Below are 19,636 nucleotides of genomic sequence, written 5' to 3' on the forward strand. Positions count from 1 at the left end.
GCTCCAGTGCAATTTTCAGAGTCTCTTCTGACATCCATTTTGGTCTTTTCTTCCTCTTCTGTCTTTGCCATGACCGTTTGCACTCTTCCTGGATGATACCCTTGATATCCTCCCACAACTCATCTGGCCTTCGTTCATTGGTGTTCAAAGTGTAGCTGTATTAATCCGGGATGGAATGTTGGTGGTCCACATACATTCTCCCGCTATGGTGCCCATCTTTGTCTGTAGCAGTGCCTCTTAAGCTCTAGCGTGCCTCAGAGTTCCCCAGAGGGCTTTCTAAACCACCTGCAAAGCTCATGACTCAGCAGGGCAGAGGTGAGGCTGGTAATTTGTGTTGTGAATGAGTGTCAAGGTGATGCTGAAGATTCATGGACCATCGTTGATACCACTGGTTCATGGTGACTTCAACTAACCCAATCCATAGTGTTGATGTTGTTAAGTGTATCTATCCTCACTTTATGGGCACTTGGACCCAAGAAGATAAAAGGAGTGATGACAGTGACACAGTGAACTGGAATTAGAACTCAACTTTTTTTTTTTCAATCATCATATGGGTTATTTTTTAAATTATAATATTATTTGCCCTGGGTTAGATGCAGACAACAGTGCAAATGAATTCTAAAATTTGATCTGATCTGTATTTTCCAAAGCATCAATTTCCATTGTGATCTTTCAACCTCCTTACTATAATATTATACATAATATTATTGTATAATTATTTTATTGTTGTTAGATTCTGCCAAATCGACTATTACTCATAGTGACCCAACACCACAACTCACTTCTCCTTGAGTCTTCTTTAGTTAGAACCCATTTCTAGCAGGCCTCAGGACCCATGTCTCTGACCACTGTGCTATCCCCTGACAGTCTTTGGAGTGTAATGTTGGTAGACTGAAGCATTTGGATGTGAGGCTATTGGGAACCTTAGTAAATTACCGAACAGGACAGCCATAGAGGGAGCAGTTGACTGACTACATGCAGAGCCTAAGAAATAGGGGGCCCACTTGAGGACCTGGCTGGCCTTGAAAGAGGACCACGCTCAGTCGTTACTCATAGTTCTCGGTTAGGGCCCAGTAACTGGTTGCTCAGAGGTGCTGGGGTTATTCTTACCCCACAGCTCTGGGGATGGGGCAACTTCCTTCACACCCTGAGGAAGTCCCCACTTGTCCCGGAACTACCCTCTTACCAAAGTCTTGTAACCCCGTGGTTTCTAAGGACTAAGGGCCCCTGGCTGGAGGGACCCAGGCACCGATCATGGGAACGCTGGCTACACTTCCTCTTGCAGAACCAAAGAGCCTGCCAGGGCTGCTTCCCATTATAGTTCAGTTCCTGGCATCACAAGAGAGGGAAATCCCCTAGGGGTGGGGCAGCTGGTTGCTGAAGACCTCTAGTGGTGGTGCAAGGATGGAATCTCAATCCCAATTGGGTCCCCTGGGGCTTGGGCCAATCTAGCAGGAGTGACGAAGTAGAGGAATTATCTCCAGCTGTCCCCTACATGGAAGTCTTTCCCACTGGGGCCCTGCAACTTACTACTTCCTCCTGGCTCCAAGTGGAGAGTCCTAGCCCTTCTCGGCAAATGCACATGGCTTATGGTCTCTAGATCCACTGTCATCCAGTCTCCAAACATTCAGGGAACATTGCAGCAGGCACTAGGGGCAGATCCAGCACAGTTCCCTGCCCGTGGAAGGCTCACAGCCTGGTAGGGAAGACTTGCTCTCAAGTAAGCACAGCACAGGGTTCTCAATGGGGAACTAAAGAGTGAGAAACTAGCTCTACCAGGCAACTTGAGAAATGACCTGTGAATGAGACTTTGAAGGATGTTGTTGTTGTTGTTATGTGCCATCGAGTCGCCTGCGACTCATAGCGACCCTATGTACAACAGCCCTAAACTCCGCTCTGTCCTGTGCCAATCGCACTGTCCCTGACACTCCCATCCCAATTATCCCAGTCACTGAATCAATCCACCTCATAGAGGGCCTTCCTCTCCTGCGCCGTCCCTCCACCCTCCCAAGCATGATGTCCCTCTCCAAGGACCGGTCTCTCCTCACAACATGTCCAAAGTAAGTTAGACGGAGCCTCAGAATCCTTGCCTCCAAGGAGCCACCCGGTTTAACCCTCTCCAGGACAAATCTATTTGTTTTCCTAGCAGTCCATGGAATTCTCAATACTCTTCTCCAGCACCACAGCTCAAAGGCATCAGTTCTCCTTCTATCCTCCTTGGTCATTGTCCAACTCTCTGATGTATAAGCAGGTCATGTCTGAGCATGAGGAAAGGAAGGTGGATATAAAGCATCATGGAATACTTTAACACTAGAGACCAAATAGGACTTCTTGTCAGGTGCCATCTGGTCAAGTACAACTCACAGCAACCCTATGAAAACTACATCTGTCTTGTACTAACCTCATCATCTCTTATATGTTCGAGCCTATTGTTTTGTTGTGTTTTTTATTTTATTTTATTAGTTTAGTGAACATTTACAGAGATTTTGGGTTTTCATTCATTCATTGTTGCACTGTTTTCTTCGAGCCTATTGTTACAGTCACTGGTCCACCTTAAAGTCTCTTAAAATTCCTGCCACTCTTGTGATGGTACCTATTTCTTTCTTATTGTTGAAGGTCTTCGTCTCTTCCTCTGACTCTCCACCGTTACCAGCATGATCTTTCCTGACAACATGCCCAAAGTAAATGAGATGACATTTCACACCCCTGCCTCCCAAGATCACACTGGTGGTGCTTCCTCCAAGATAGACTTGGGGGTTTGGCAGTCCATGGGGTATGCTACACTTTCCTCCAACACCCTAACTCAAAGACATCAATTCCCCTCATGTTATCTTTATTCATTGTTCAACTTTCAGATGCACAGGAAGCAATTTAAAAAAATCCCATGGCTTAGATCAGGCACACCTTAGTCTTTAAACTGATATAATTGCTCTTTGGCCCTTTGGAGAGATCCTTAACAGTCACTTTCCCAATGAAACACTTTTTTTTAAATTGCAAATAGTATTAGAGTAGTGATTAATCCCTTCAACCTTAACTCAGGCTGGTTTTTTTTTTATCAACTCTGCCATCTGCTAGTTTTGTGGTGTTGAGTAAACTCCCAAATGGTTTTAGGGTCTTAGATTATTCATCTATAAAGTGGAGACAGTGGTGTCATCACTCGAGACCGACCATATGGTTGTGAGACTTGAACAAGATAATGGAAAAGTGCACACAGTAAGTGCTCTATAAATGTGACCATTTTTATTCTTGCTAGAGAAACATGGTATGTGTGAGGAACAAGGCGAGTGAGGAGGGCTTTCAGGAAAGGCAGCTGGGGAAGTGGACAAATTGAGAATGTCCCTGAAGGCCAGGCTGCGGCGTCTGTGCCTCCCGTTGGGCAGGGTGACGCCACGAAGAGTGACTACTGTGTTGCATTTTCCAGAAGTGAGTCTACTAGAGGAAAGGATCAGCTGAAGAGCATAATAGATCTAGGAAGTAGAGGGGTGGGGCGGGACGTTGGGACAATGACCACGTGAGAGGTGCCATGACCTGACACAGAGGACACAAGAGTCATGAAGAGAAAGGGGTGTGTTAGAAAAGGACTGGAAGGGAAGCAGGTTTAGGGGAACCTCAGCTTGGAAACAGACATGTCTGGGAGCAGGTGCAGCCAGAGTGCTCCTTGAAGGCAAAGATGACAAGGCTTCATCCATCAGCCTTTGAACATGTAGCTAGATGAGGCTACTCCTGGGAGAGGGACGTCATGCTTAGAGAGATGGAGGGTCAGTGAAGGCAAGGAGGACCCCCAAGGAGAGGGATTGACACAGTGACATCAGCAACAGGCTCGAGTGTGTCAGAGATGATGAGGATGGCAAAGGAGAGGGCAGGGGTCAGGTCGGCCGTGTATGAGGTCGCTATGTGTCATACTCCACGACGTCTAACAACAACAGTTCAGAAACAGCAGCTTTGCATTCTTGACTTAGATTCTCTCTTTCCCCCTTTTCTGTCCATGAGTCTTTCATTCATTCCATTGCTCTTTTATGAAGCACTTGGACTCTGACCTCATGGACTTTCTGGTCTAGGGATTTTTGCATTATTATTAAACAGCATTTCTGAGATGTTGTTGTTTTAATTTTTTTAAAATTTATTATTTTTTGTTTGTACCATCAAATCTGATCTGTTTGGTACAGAAGGAGATTGCCCCTCCCTTTCCAGCAGAGCATCTGGTGGATTTGAACCATGTCCCTCTGGGATTGCAGGGCAGTTTCTTGCCACTAGGCCACCAGAGCTCCTTTGTTGTTGTTGTTGATTGCCATCGAGTCGAGCACGATTCATAGTGGCCATGTGAACAAAAGACCTGAAGTCTTTCTATAACTATCGTCGTTTCTCAAAGATAGAGTTTCCAGAGGCATGTGGTTTAGGAAGCTGATGCCATTATTCAACAGCAAAAAAAAAATCAAGCTAAATGATGATGACTTGTGACAAGCGTATTGGTGGGTCCCCCCACTTCTGACTTATGCTTCACCTTTAGGTGTTTCCGGGGGGATAATGGAAGCTCTGATGGCTTTCTTAGTGGCGAGGAGTTGTGTTGTCAACTCAAAAGCAGACAGTTTGAATCCACCAGCTTCTTCTGTATGGCAGAAAGATGAGCAATCATCTCATGCAATTTACAGCCTCTGAAAACTCACCGGAGGGTCAGCGATGAGTCGGTTCTGACTCCGTGTTAATGACTGAACTGGGGCTTAAAGGAAGGCCAGCCCGTCTTGCCCATTTCCTTTGGGGGGGAGCTCAGGGACAGGCCCTCCAATCTTTGGTGATTCAGACCATACAAGTGCTAACAGCTGCCTCCCTGCCCTTCTCCACCCACCTCCCCCAGGTCCTCGCAAGCATCGCCTTCTAGAACTCTGCATGCATAACTGCTCCCTCAGCCCTTGGGCAGCCCTTCAGCGATGTGCAGAAAAGGATGTAGCCTGTAGGAACTTCTCATTTCTGTTTAAACACAACCTATTTTTTTTTCAAATGTTGTTTAAGGTTATGATGTAGGCAAAAGGGTGTCTGTGGTGTGGAGAGAAGATCTGCAAATGAATACAAACACATAGCCTGACAGAGAGGAAAAAATGGACAAATTATTAATATCATTGAGAGAAAATAAATTACAAGTGAGTCTGAAACCTGGAACAAGATGTTCAGCCTTACTCATACGAAGAGAAATGCAAATAATACCACACTGAGAAACCATTTTCAACTACTGGACTGGCAAAGTTCAGAAAGTTGGGTATTTACCACGTGGGTGCAGGTGTGAAGAAGCAAACACTGGCACACATGGTGGGTGGGAGGCTAAGTTGGTCCAAGTTCTCCCCAGTGATATCTACTAAACACTTTAAATGCACATACCCTTTGATGCAGTGATTCCACCGCCAGAAATTCCTCCTACATTTATACTCAAATAAGTGGAAATGATGGATGTGCAAGAGAAAACATTGTGGCTTTGTCTGTAATAACAAGAGCTTAGAAAAAAACCCCAAAAGACCATTGAGAAGGACTCCTTAAATAAAATGTAGGCTCCTGCAGATAATAGGATTTTATGCAGCCACAAGTAAGAGAAAGGTAACTATATATCGATTGGAAATTGTCTTCAAAGTCAAGTAGAAGGAAAGAAGGAGGAACAGAGGAGTTCAGAACAACACACTTTGTATCTCATTGCTGTCAATTCAGAACTGACTCATACATGATCCTACACTGGATTTCCAAGAGAATAAATAGTGTCTGAGGAGATTGACCACTTTCCCCCCTCAAAACAGCTGGTAGATTTGAAACACAGAGAAATGTGGCTGCCAGAGCTCCTCCTTAGATGTGCTGCCTGTTGGTTTAAAGAACAGGAAGGTGTTTTCTCCCACTCCTGAAATGTTTGCTTTTTGCCTGAGTGAGAGGGGACTTTACTTTCCCACTTAGAAGTCACTGAGGTCTCCCCCTGTCTGGCTGTGCTGCTATTTAATACTGAAGTGGGGCCACGGGACTAGGATCGCTCCTTGGAAATACTTGTCTCATGTAAACCAGCCTTAATGTTTTCTGATATCTTGGTCATAGGAGACCCTGCGCACAGTGTATATCAGAGTAAATAGTGTGAGGAGACAAAATAATGAGAACAATTTTGCCAAAGATAATGAAATATGGCCTAATGTCTACATTTGATCATTGCTTTGAGTGCATCTTAGAAAACGGAATGTAACAAAACCCCAGGATATTTTTGGAAACGTTATGCTCTCTAGCAACTTCGTGAATTTTTATACAAGCATGTTTTATGAGTTACAGAAAATGTTATAAAAATAAACCAAAAAAGAAGAGGGAGGTGTCTTTGTTTACATGCATGGACTAGTTCTTGTAGGATGTGCAAAATAGAATTATTGCCTCTGGGCAGTAGAAAAAAGAGAGAAGGAAACTTTCTTTTTTGTAATCTATCTCAAATTTCATGCTATAAATTGTTATTGTTGTATAACACCGCGTTGGAACCAACCCAGAGCTGACTCTTCAGTGGGTTTTCAGAGGCATTAAATCACAGGGGAGGAAATGGCTCTCCTGCAAAGCAGGTGGTGGACTTGAACCACGCACATTAACACTGGCAGCTCAATTCTTAACCTTTGAGCCACCAGGGCTCTTGTTAATTGCCAATCCATTGACCTTCCAAGCCTTGATGAGCCAATGCCTACTGCTTAATCCTACATCATACCCAGGATTAGTTAGGGATAGAACTGTTGTAATCCACAGGGTTCTCATTGGCCTATTTTCTGTAGTCAATTACCAGGCCTTTCTTCCTAGTCTGTTCTAGTCTTGAAGTTCCATTGAAATCTATCCAGCATCACAGTAACTTTCAAGACTTTACTGACACATGGGTGTTGGTGGCTCATAAAGTGTGTTGCCTGGGAATAAAAAATCTACAAGGAAGGCGAGACATTTACTATCAAATCACCACTGACTTCTGCATGTTAATGACAGCAAAGCAATTGTTTAAAAACATACGTTTATCTGTCTGTGGACACTATCTGATTGTATATCTATCTGATCTCTCCCTACTCCTAACCCCTAAACAACACACACACACACACACACACACACACACACACATTCAGAAAGAGAGAGAGAGAAGTGGGAGAGAGAGTCTATGAAGGGAAATGGATTGAACTCATTTTACACTCCCTGGAACAGAGTTAAAAAAAATTAAACACAGGTAAACATCTTTATCTGATGTTAGCAAAGAGAATGTTCATTCCAAATCAACTTCTGAGTCTGGTTTGGATTTCTGGCAGTTCCCTGCTGTGTATCCTGCTCCAACTGTTTCTAAATTAACTTCAGCAAGATTTGACTTGCGTGATATTAATGATACTGTTCAATAATTCTTACATCTGTAGGATAAGCCTACACACAAGTGTGGATCTCCTCCAGTCTGTGGATTGGGTAGCTAACTTGTAGATTTCTTGGCATAGCATCAGTGAGCATCCCCAGGGCTGCATCCATTTGTGGAAACATTTCCATTGGTCTTCTGTCAGTTCCTGGAGCCTCATTGTTTGCCTGTGCCTTCAATACAACTTGGACTTCTTACTTCAGTACCATGTGTTATGGGTCCTAGTCTACCTCCTGAAATGATTCAGCGTGAACCAATTTTGAAAAAAGGAATATGTGCTATTCAGCAACTATGTCTTGGGCCCGCTGTATGTTAGCACATGCTCATTGTCTCAGTTTTGTTAAAAGTATGCCTTCTCATTCAAACCATAGCAAGGTTCTGAAAGAGAAGGGATCCAGTCAGGGACATAAAGCATAACAAAACAATTGAGACTCCTATTCTGTTGGAAGTTAAGCCCCATCTTCTGCGTGTTTCCAGATATGGGACTGGCTGGGGCGTGGCCAGGGTTAGGTCATCGTCTGTCAATCGTCTGGCTCTGCTAAGCCCTTTTGCCCCACACCACGCAATCCCACCCAGGAGGAAGTCCAGAAACTGCTTCCTCTTTTCTTGGCCTCCGGAGACTCTTGGGGAACAGAGGAAGGTTGTGAAACTGAATGGTCCCCCACCCCACCCCCAGGGGGACTTGTCAGCTGGAGGTGGCCACGCAGCTGCGGACAGAAAAACAACTTCATGGGCATCCCCTTCCCCAGCCCCATCCCATCCTCGCCTGTGTAAGAGGTCCACTCTCTCTAGGAGTGTACCAGGAGGAGGTAAGCTTCATAGATGCCCATAGGCCATTCTTTCCTTCACTAAGTCTTCATCATTCTCCAGCCTCTTCCTTCTCCTTGCCTGGGGACCTCACTTACTGGCTACACAGAGCAGTTCATAGTTCCTCAAATAGGCCTGGCCATTTCCCTTTCAGAGTCTTTGTCAAGGTCTTCTGCCTGGAATTCCCTCTACCCTGTTCTTCATCTTGTGGCCTCTAAGCCTCAAGTCCAATATCATCTTCAAGAAGTCCTCCAGCATGTATGCCAGGCTGGACCCCACATCCTTCTGCTTGGCCCTGAGGTATCATGGACAGTCTCTCTCTACACCACCCCACAACCCCCCCGCCAGACCCCCCCACCCCCCCCCCACCACAGCATTTTCCACTCTGGATCAACATCATTGCTATACATGTTTGACTTCCTGATGGGATTAGAAGTTGCTCGAAGGGCCGAAGGGTTGAGACGTCAGTATTGTTGTGCTCTTAGCCTGGGGCAGAAGAGCACGTGTGGTGACTTGCTGAGGCGGCTGCTGTGTCCCGTGGAGACTATGGGGACAGCTGAATGAGATGTTGCCTCACCCGTGGTCATCCCCATGACCTCTCACAGGTATGAGCTCAGTCTGGAGGCTGCCAAGTTAATCTATCTCATTGCAAGTTTCCCCTGACCCTCTATAGAAATCAAAGAATAAAAACTGTCAACCTAAATATAAGAACATAAAAAGATAGGTTTAAAGAAAAGTTATGAGTAATGCTTCAGGACCAAGTTTTCAGCCCTATATTCTTATATGTGACACCAAAGCACAAGCAATAAGAGATAGAAGAGGTTGTTGTGGTGTGCGTGCCCTTGAGATGACTCCAACTAATAACGGCCCTGTGAACAAGGCCTGGCCCTCTCCTGCGTCACCATCTCTAACACACTTGACCCCATTGCTTCAGTCACTGTGTCACCCCATCCTGTTGAGGGTCTTCCTCTCTTGCACTGACCCTCCTCCACCTCTCCAAGCATGATGTCCTTCTCCAAGGACTGGTGTCTCCTAACAACACGCCCAAAGTACATGAGACAGAGTGTCACCATCCTTGGCTCCAGGGAACACCCTGGTGTCACTTTCTCCAGGCCAGAACTGTTTGTTCTCTTTGTAGCTGATGCCATATCCAGTAGCTTTCAGCAGCACCACAGCTCCAAGGCATCAATTCTCCTGTCATCTTCATCATTGTACAGCTTTCAGATGCATGGCCGGCAATTGTGAAGACCATGACTGGGATCAGCTGTGTCTCTTCACAGAAACAGGCCGCCACCATGTTTTTCTCTCACAGAGCAATTGGGACATTGGAACCACCAGTCTTTTATAAAGAGCTCTTAACCACTGCCTCACGAGGGTTTCAAAAGCGAGGAGAGAACCTACAGAATGGACAAAACAATTTGAAAACAATTCATCTGATAAGGACTTAATATCCAGAATATATAGAAAACTCGGATGGCTTGGTGGTAAGGAGCTGTGCTGCTAATCCAAAGGCAGGTGGTTCGAATCCACCAGCGGCTTAATAAGAACAAGATGGGCAATCTTCTCCTCAGTGATTTATAGCCTCTGAAAACCTACTAGAGGGTCAGCTATGAGTCAGATCTGACTCGATGTACATAATAACAAAGTCAATGACAAAACTCCCCAAACAACCTAATTAAGAAAAAATAAATACAAAGGACTTAACTAGGACATTTGATATCCAGAATATATTAAGAACGTCTACAATTGAATGACAAAGGCAGATAAACTATTTTTTTTCTTTAAATGACCAAAGGACATTTCACCAAAGTTGTTGTTGTTTTTAGGTGCCATTGTGTCAATTATGACTCGTAGAGACTTCATGAATAGCAGATCTGAACTGGCTAACAGACACATGTGTGGAGCCTTAACATAATTAGCCACTAGAAAAATGCAAAGCAAAACCACAAAGAGATGTCACTTCATACCTATTAGGATGGCTATTAGGAGAAAAACAAAATGATAAGTCTTGGCAGGAATGTAGAGACATTGAGACTCTCTCTCATTGCTTGTGGGATTGTAAAATTATACAATAGTATGGAAAACTGATTGACAGTTTCTCAAAAGTTTAAAGAGAGCATTACCGTGGAGTCAGGCAATTCCACTTCTATATAGATACCCTAAAGACTTGAAAGCAGGGACTCAGGCAGCCCTTGCACACGAATGTTCATTGCAGCATTATTCACAATAGCCCAAATATGGGAACAACTCAAGTGCCCATCAACAGATGGACAGATCAACAAAATATGGAATGTCTGTACAATGAAATGTTATTCCACATAAAGAGAAATAAAGTTCTCATCCATGCTCTGCCATGGATAAACCTTGAAAGTGTCATATTGCCCAAAGTAAATCAGACACAAAAAGACAAATATTGTGTGATCCCACTGTATGAAATATCTAGACCAGGCAAAGGTACAGATACTGAAGTTTATTAACAGTTACAGAGAGTAATGGGTGGGAGAGGAGAAGGAGGAGTTACTACTCAAAGGGAATTGGATTTCTGTTATATGTGAGGAAGCGAATGACGCTGATAGATGGTTCTGCAACAGGGCAAACATAGTTAATGTCATTGAATTGTTTACATAAAAATGACTGAGGAGATAAATGTTTTCTACATATATTTACTGTGCAAACACTGCAGAATGGAGACTTGAATCTCATTGCTACCACTCACTGCTTCTTCATAAGCCTTGAGCTTCAGTGTCTTGATTTGCCAATGGGCATTTACCTGCATGGAACTTGAAAAAAAGGGGGTCAGACAGTCAACATGTACAATGCATGTGATAATACTTGGAAAAGTAGAAGGTTGGTGAAGGAGAGGAAGACTCTGAATAAGATGGGTTGACCCATCGACTGTAAAAACGGGTTTAGGCATGGAAGAGATTGTGAGGATGGCACAGGATCGAGTAAGGTTCCAGGCTGTCATACATGGGTTCACCGGATTTTGGAGTTGACTTCATAGCACCTACCAACAAGAGTATAATAACTGATGATGACAAGTTTTCTGGATAAAAATAAGGCAGGGTGGGATGGATGAATAGTCAAAGAAGATTGGAAGATAAAGGAGTCCTTTGAAAAGGGGAGTCAGACATGCTAGGGCTTTTGTGAGTTACTCAAGGACTAGTCTTCTTGATTTTCTTTTGCCCCCTTTGGACAATGAGAGCAGCAGTGGCCTGTGCTGGGAAGGGTATGACTGTGAAATGGACACTAGCTACTTTGTGAATGCAATGAGGAAATACCAGAGCCCTAAAACAATAATTATGGCTCTCCACTGTCCTGTTTTGAATGCAGAACAACCAACAGTTGTCACCAGGAATTTAAAATAAGAAATGCAAATGTCCATGGAAATAGGAAAATACCTTTTTGAAAAAGCTGGCATCTGACCCACTGTGAAGTGTAGCCTGCATTGTTTCCTCTCTCCTTCCCTCACTCGTATCTCTGTTTATACTTGTCAGTTTCAAGGGCACAGTTACCACGTTTTGTGTGGTAGTTATGAGCACAGCTTCTGAAGGCACACCCACAGCACACAGGGCTGTTTCCATGTTCACCTCTGACATTCACTGGTTATATGCCCTTGGACAACTGTCTTATGTCATCATTCTTAAAATTGTCTCTATTTCACAGAGAATAAGTAAAATAAAGGGAATTCTGGTGGCCTAGTGGTAAGGAGTTATGCTGTCACACCAAATTCACACGGTTCAAATCCTCCAGGTGCTCTATGGAAGAAAGATGGACAATCTCCTCCCATGAGATTTCCAGCCTCTGAAAACTTGCTGGAGAGTCAGCTAGGAGTTGGTTCCAACTCTATGGTATACAACAACAACAAATAAGATAAAGGGAGCTCTTTAAATACATATTTATATATGTTGTGTGTGTATATATATATTCTTCTAAGCATTTTATAGTTTCAGTATATACATTTAAGTCCATTTTAGTAAATTTGTGCAGAGTAAGAAAAGGTCCCAAACTTCACTCTTCTGTGTGTGGATATCCTGTTGTGCCAAATGATTGGCAGTTTGAACCCATCAGTGGTTCTGTGGGAGAAAGATGTGGCATCTATGTACATAAAACTACAGCCTTGAGCATCCAATGGGCAGTTCTACCCTGCTGTGTAGAGTTATGATGAATCAGAATCAGCTCAAGGACAGACAATAATGTTCCATTTTTGCAGCACCATTTGTTGAAGACTACACTTTCCCTTACTCATTTGCTTTGGCATCCTTGTTGAAAATCATTCACCTAGAATACATGGGTTTATTTCTGCATTCTCAGTTTCATGCTATTGATCTATATGTCTAACCTTATGCTGGTGCCAAACAGTATTAGTTACTGGGGCTTTGTAGTATGTTTTGAAATAGGAAACTGTGAGTCTTCCAATGTTGTCCTTCTCAAGATTGCCATTAGCTTTATGGATCCCCTTCATTTCCATATGAATGTATGACCAACTTGTCCATTTCAGCACACACAAAAGGAAAAGCATTTGGGATTTTGACAGGGATTGTGCTGAATCTGTAAATCTGCTTGAGGAGTGTTGCTATCTTAACAATATGAAGTATTTTGAGTCATGGATGTAACAGGTCTTTCCATTTATTTAGATCTCCTTTAGTTTCTTTCAACAAGGGTGTGTAGTTTCAATGTACAAAATTTGAACTTATTTTGTCAATTTTATTCACATGTATGTCATTTTTTTTTTGTGGGAAGGCTCAGTGCCTTGCCATTTAAATATTTCTAACAGGCTGCTTGAAGGTCCGCACAGCATGGCAGCCGGCTTCTCCTAGGCAGAGTGACCCAAAAGAGAGCAAGGCAAGAGCTACAATGACTTAAGTCTCAGAATTCCAAGAGGCCATCTGGTGGCTTAGTAGTAAGGAGCTGTGCTGCCAAGCCAAAGGCAGACAGTTTGAATCCAGCATGGAACTCACCAGTTTTACCCTCCATGGGAGAAAGAAAGACGATCACCTCCCATGTGATTTACAGCCCCTGAAAATCCATGGGAGGGTCAGCTATGAATCAGCTCCTACTTAACTGAAAACAACAACAGGAGCAGCAGCAGCAGTATCTACATTGTCATGAAGACCAGTTAATGCACTGGTTTCACTCCTTCATTTTTTTGCCTTGCTGACTTCATCTTCTGGTCTCTGCTTAACTGTGGTTACCTCTGAGCTAAGTTTCCCCCAGTTTAAAAATAAGACTCATTATTGTCATTAGTTCCAGTTTGTAGGCTATGGACAGAGACCGGCCCCAGAGTGTTTCCAAGGCTGTAACTTTATGGAAGCGAACGGTCACACCTTCTCGAGTGGCTGGTGGGTTCACACTAAGCCTTCCAGTTAGTAACCAACCACTTAAGCACTCAACTCTCCTTACAACACTTCCTGCCATCCTCAACTCAACAACAACCTGCTGCCCTGGCGTCAGAACCAACTCGTAGTGACTCACTGGAGGCAGTGAGTTCTCAGAGGCTATAAGTCACATGGAGGAGACTGCCCATCTTTCTCTCCCACAGCAGCTGGTGTATTCAAACCACTCACCTTTGAGCTGGCAGTGCAACTCCTTCCTCACTAGGCCACCCAAGCTCTGTGCTACCATCCTAACCACCTTCACATTCCTGTAACTATTAGTTTAATGCTTCCCAACAAGGGAAAAATTTCATGAGGTCAGAGAGTATTGCTGCTCCATTCACTGTGATATCCTTTATACTCCACTGAAGACTCATCACCCTTTAAACAAATTAAAAAAAAAAAACCCAAAACAAACCAACAAAAAAAGGTCAATCAAAAGTCACTGTCTTCTAATCACTTTTGACTTACATTGACTCTCCAATTTTTTTTTAAGCTATAAATTGCCCATCTTTCTTCTGAGGAGCAACTGGTGGATTCCAATTCTTGCTTTTATGTTTTGTAGCTCAATGGACTGCCAAGAGAACAAATAGGGTCTATTGTGGAGAAGATCAAATCAGATTGTTCCTTGGAAGCAAGGATTTTGAAACTCTGTCTCATAAACTTTGGGCACGTGGCCAGCAGGGGGACCAGTTCTTGCAGAAGAACATCATGCTTGGAAGGGTAAAGGATCAAAGCAGAAGACGACGACCCTGGACAAGATGAACTGACACAGTGACTGTGGCAGTAAGTTCAGGTGTGCCTGAGATGGTGAGGTTGGCTTAGGATCAGGCAAAGCTCGGAGCCACTGTTCGTAGGGTTCCTATGGGTCATAGTCAACTTGACTACACATGACGACAACAACAACAGTGTTACACACTGTGCCACTCTTTAGGTGCTCGATAAACGTTTGTCAGCTGAGAAAATCAGAGCAAGTAAATGGCTTGCTCAGGGCCACATATCATGGGTGTAAAAGCACTAACCTGCCTGGTTCCTCTTGGTCCAGGATTGACTGACTCACTGCTGCAGGCAGGGCCCACTCATTTCACCAGGCTGAAGTCCCACCCTCAGCAAAAGTAAAGCCTTCATTCAGAGTACCCTTTAACATACACTCAAAAGGCTCCTCTCCTCAAAGGACAATGGCTTCCTGTTAAAGGCATACTCTCTTCCTTTCACTTTTGAAACAAGACAGAATGGATCTGAGGAGACTTCTAAATTATACTTGAATTAGTGTATAAGCAGCAATTTGTAGTCTTAACTGTATAAATCCAGGCCATACTCATGAAATTATTTATATGCAGTATGCTACCCAGATCCTGGGTGGGATAACTCTCAAGCGAACTAGAACACTTTCTCCCAACAGAACTGACTTCCAGTTGCCCACAATGGTAATTACTAATTATTATTAGTTGTTATCAACTTGATTCCAATTCATTGTGACTTGTTCAATTTAACTTTCTTAACGGTTTCTTTCTTTTCCTCATCTCATATGCCCACTATCTCCACTAGGGTTACCTGTGTCTCATAAATACATAATTTTCATTGAAATCTTTATTTAGGATTTCCTTTTGGAGAAGTCAAATTAAGACTCATAGATGATACCAAAGGCTGATGATGATGATAGAGAGCTGGTTGAGGAGAACTGAGTGCAGCTATTGGACAAGTATCTATCATTCTAGACAAAATCAAGTCTTTACAAAATCCTCACAACATTAGGGGATATATGTAAGGCTGTCTAGTGTGGTATTGTTTACTTTAGTGAGAAATTGGGTGCAATGTAGATGCCTTTGACTACAGAAAGGGATAATAACATATGGAGGATGGGAACAATGACTCCCAGTAGTTACAAAATACTGAACCACACATACCCTCAGAACCATGACTAGATAGTAAGTCTAGTGATAAAATGGACTAAAGTGTGAAATTAATGATATACCACGTAGGTAGATTAAACATACACTAACCACTATCTTTCTTTAAAATTACACACACACACACACACACACACACACACACACACAAGAACAGTCATTGTCTTTCTTTTTTATTGCTGTAAGCCAGTAGGTGGCCCTTGGCAATGCCTGGAGATACTCTTGGTTCTCACACTTGGGGAGCATGTGCCTCTAGCATGAGGTTGTTGGTTGCCTGTTTCTGCCTGTTGTTGTTGTTGTTGACAGCCGCCTTATGCGCATAACAGAAGCCAGTGTTGCCTGAGCCTGCAGCATCCTTATCATTTAAGTCATTGTTTCAGCTATTTTGTCAACCTACCTCACCCAGGTTGTTTTTTTAATTCACCCTCAACAGAAGTAGTGACTGTAACAATAACACCAGAGATGTGGGGATGGCCAGGATAGAGCAAGGCTCAGCTCTGTTGTTCACAGGGTCACTAAGACTCATGGTTGATTTGATGGTACCTCACAACAACACGACAACTATTTTACCAACAACTCTGTCTTTTTCATAACGACTGCTCTTTCTTAATCAAGAATAAAAACAAAAACCCAAGTCTCTCCTTGCTCACTCCTAAGGGGCGTTCTGGTTTGCATCCCAAAGCAGATGTGTTCTTACAGCTCATGATATGACCAATAGCCTTCATCATTCCCACAATTGCAATGCATCTTTTTTTTTTAATTTTTATTATTTCTATCTACCATGGACTGCTAGGAGAACAAACAAGTTCATCCTGGAGAGGGTAAAATTAGGCTGGTCCTTGGAAGCAAGGATTCTGGAGCTTCATCTGACAAACTTTGGACATTTTACAGGGAGAGACCTGTCCTTGGAGAGGGACACCATGTTTGGGAGGGTGGGAGGACAGCGCAAGAGAGGAAGACCCTCAGTGAGATGGACTGATTCAGTGACGGAGCAATGGGGGTAGGTGTGTCAGAGACAATAAGGTTGGCACAGGATAGAGAAGGGTTTAGGGCTCTTGTTCTATGGTTGCTATGAGTTGCAAGCGACTTGACCGCACATAACAACAAACAACTTCCTCTCTTTGTGTTCAGCTTTAGAATGCCTGTGAGGCAATTGGAAGGTCCTCACGGGTTTAGGTTAGGTACACCTTACTCATCAAAGTGACAGCTTTGCTTTCTAACATTTTTAAAAGGCCTTTTGCAGCAGGTTTGCGCAATGCAATACTTGGTGTGATTTCTTGACTGCTGCCCTTATCTATGTTGATTGTTGATGCAAAGAATCACGTGGCCTGTCAGTTTAGCGGGTAGAGGTCAGACATGTTGCTAAAAACCCTGCAGGGATACCTATTTGTTCTATCACACAGCACAGCGCCCCACACAATATTCCTGAATGAATGGATAAGAGAGAACAGGGGCCAGAAATGGCTTGTAGCAGTGCAATAGGAAGGTGCGATCCGTTTTAAAGATATGCCCGGCAGAATTCAGGGTGGCAACCGTTTTATTTGCTAGAGTGAATGTACTGGGCTCTTCTTCAGCTCTGAGCCAGGTCCCATTCGCTTCCTAGCACCTCCAGCCGTCCCCCAACCACTTTGCGCCCCTCATTTTGGGAAGTGAGCTGCTGAGAAACCGACAGGAACCAGCTAGGCCAATTCTTGAAACCGCAGAACTTTGCATGGAGTTTGAATAGCCCCGGGGGTGGGAGGGGAAGCCGCCAACCACAAAGCACAGAGCGGACCTGAAGGTCTGAGATGCGGCCTAAGGAAGGTTGGTTGAGATGACCAACAGGTGACAGAGACATCCGGATCCCTAAGGAAGGAGTTAGAAGCCTGGGAAGGTGGGGTAAGATTGGAAACCTGTAGGATGAGAGGAGATGGAGAAACTAGGTTAGGATCTTGACAAAACTGAAAACTCAAACTCGTTGCTGGGGAACGGGAACCCACTCACTCAATGTTGACCCTCCAGCGGGTTTTCAGAGTCTGTGGATGGTACCGGAGGAGACCGGATCCGAACCGCCAGAGAGGTCCCACTTTTAGGTTAGCAAAGCTCCCGCGGACTTGCAATCAGTGGACGTTGTAGCAAAGCACGGTGGAGTCGGCAACGACTCACAGCTGACTCTCCAGGCGTTTTGCAGAGGTTCCTCCCGCAGAGCAACTGGTGGATTCGAACCACGTGGCTTTGGGTTGGTAGAGCAACTCCTTACCACTCAGCCACCATAGTTTAAGACTCTGGAGAAGGAGGTGGGATTGAGTTAGCTATTTTAGGGAGTAGGTGAGCAAGGCAGGATTGGAGTGCGGGGCTTGGGGAGGAGGCAGAAGCCTGGTAGGCGAGAAGAGGTGGAGTTCGTGACGTTGGGACCTAGTCTTTGAAAAGAGAGGTTCGGATTGTCTCTTTAGAGTTAGAATCCTTGGAGGGGGCACCTTGGAATCTGTGAGAAAGGGTTTAAAGTTCTGAGGAATGGGTTAAAAATCCTTCTGGAGTGAGGCTGGGAATCTCTGTATTCGGGTCCCCGGAATTAGGCCCATACATCTAGAGAGAAGGGTTGGAATTCTTTGAAGAGTTAAAAAATCTTTGGGAGCAGAATTAGAACAGCCAATGGGTCAGATTAAAAATCCTTGGAAAGTGGAATTAAAAGTCCAGCTGCGGGTGAGGTTAGGATGTGAACCCGTCCTCTGGAAGGAGGGTGGAAAGGCCGAGGGCAGGGTGGGGAATCCCTCTGGGATTGGGTAAGGCTCTTTGGGAGGGGGTTTTAGAATAAATTAGGGAGGAGATTAGGATACTACGAGGAGAGGATGGAGGTCAATTTGGGAGGTGGTTTAGGATTAGAGTGCAGTTTTGAATCTTTGGGGGCGGGTCAGACTCTTTCTGGGGCGAGGTGACGTGATTTGAGGTGAGGGCTGGAAGCCTCGGACGCGCAGAGTTGGAAGTTCGGGGTCCTGGTAGGAGGGGCCAACGTTAGACCCCACCCAGAGCGGGTTAGAATTCACGAGGTGAAGGGAGAATGGTGGAGGATCTGGGTGAGGGGAGGATCGGGCCCTTGGGGCGGGGTTAACGTTTCTGGGGCGGGGTTGAGGTACCCCGATGGCCTGTAGAGGCCACGGTGTCGCGGGTTCCAGCCCTGGCGCCCCGCCCAGGCTTCGAGGCGAATAGGAGAAGGGACCGCGACAGTCCAGCGCCTGGAGGCCAGCTGCACACAAGTCCTCCGAGCATCTTCCCGAAAGTCCCTCCCATTCTCCTCCAGGCTTTGGGTGTCCGGGGACCCCCGGGACTGCAGAGCTGGGGGGGCGCCCGAGTTGCGAGAATCCGGGTTGCCCGCGAGACCAGGAGCGGGCGCCCAGGTGAGTGAGCCCCGCGAACCGTGACGGAGGTGTGGCCCCTGGCCGGGGAGCCCTGGGGTGGAGAGGACGCACAGGGTCTTGAGCTAGAGACCCTGTGAGTGCAGCCAGGGACCGGGGCCCGCGCAGAGCGCGTCCGGGGAGCCGCAGGTGGGGGGTGGGAGGGAAGCCACATGGGCACAGGTGGGTGGCCAGGGGTTGGGGGGGCACTGCCTCCACCCAGCCGGGAGCCTGGGACAGCCCTAGAGGAGGGGACGCGCAGGGCCATGGAGTGACTTGGTGCTCCAGTTGCCACTTCTCTGGCCGGCCAGGTTCCCCTTCTGAAAAAAAACCCAAAACCCAAAAACAAAAAAAAAACAAAAACGAGAAGGAAGGGACAGGGCTCCTCGGAGCAGCTCGGCGGGGAGGGCCCCGATGACTGGAGACGGGGTGACTGATGGTCGCACGGGGGGCTGGCAACTGGTTGGGGTCCCCCGCCCCAGGCCGGCGCGGGAAGGGAGCAACTGTGTGGAGGCGACTTGAGCTGGCCCCCCTCAGGCCGAAAAGCAGCCACTGAGCCGGTCAGAGCTCCCTCCCCTTGCCCGGTTCAGCAGGGACCCCCAACAAACCTCAGTCAAACCCCAAGACCTCCTGGGCAGACCCCAAGGTGCTGCCCCTGTGAGACCTCGAACTGGCCATGTCGTGGGTCTGAATTTCAGTTTTCTCCTCTGCAACACTGGCTGCTTAATTCCTTCTTCAGAGGCTGCAGGAGAAGTGATGCTTGTTTGCGGTTGCTGCCTCTTAAAGAGACAGTTTAGG

The 19,636-nt window shown here is 45.5% G+C and overlaps 1 protein-coding gene across 2 annotated transcripts in view; it reads left to right on the top strand.

The window, feature by feature from the left end:
- Window positions 1-18,761: 18,761 nt before the first annotated feature.
- Window positions 18,762-19,636, top strand: part of HCK (hemopoietic cell kinase) — a 52,948-nt gene continuing 52,073 nt past the window's right edge. The window contains exon 1 of one of the 2 annotated variants that reach the window (XM_006881428.1): window positions 18,762-18,841. The gene's annotated coding sequence lies outside the window, so the exon portion shown is untranslated. The remainder of the gene's footprint in view (window positions 18,842-19,636) is intronic. The other variant, XM_006881429.1, reaches the window with a different exon arrangement.

The sequence above is a fragment of the Elephantulus edwardii genome, unplaced genomic scaffold (assembly GCF_000299155.1).
Source record: "Elephantulus edwardii isolate Elephantulus edwardi_28Jun2011 unplaced genomic scaffold, EleEdw1.0 scaffold00015, whole genome shotgun sequence".
Taxonomy (NCBI): Eukaryota; Metazoa; Chordata; class Mammalia; order Macroscelidea; family Macroscelididae; genus Elephantulus; species Elephantulus edwardii.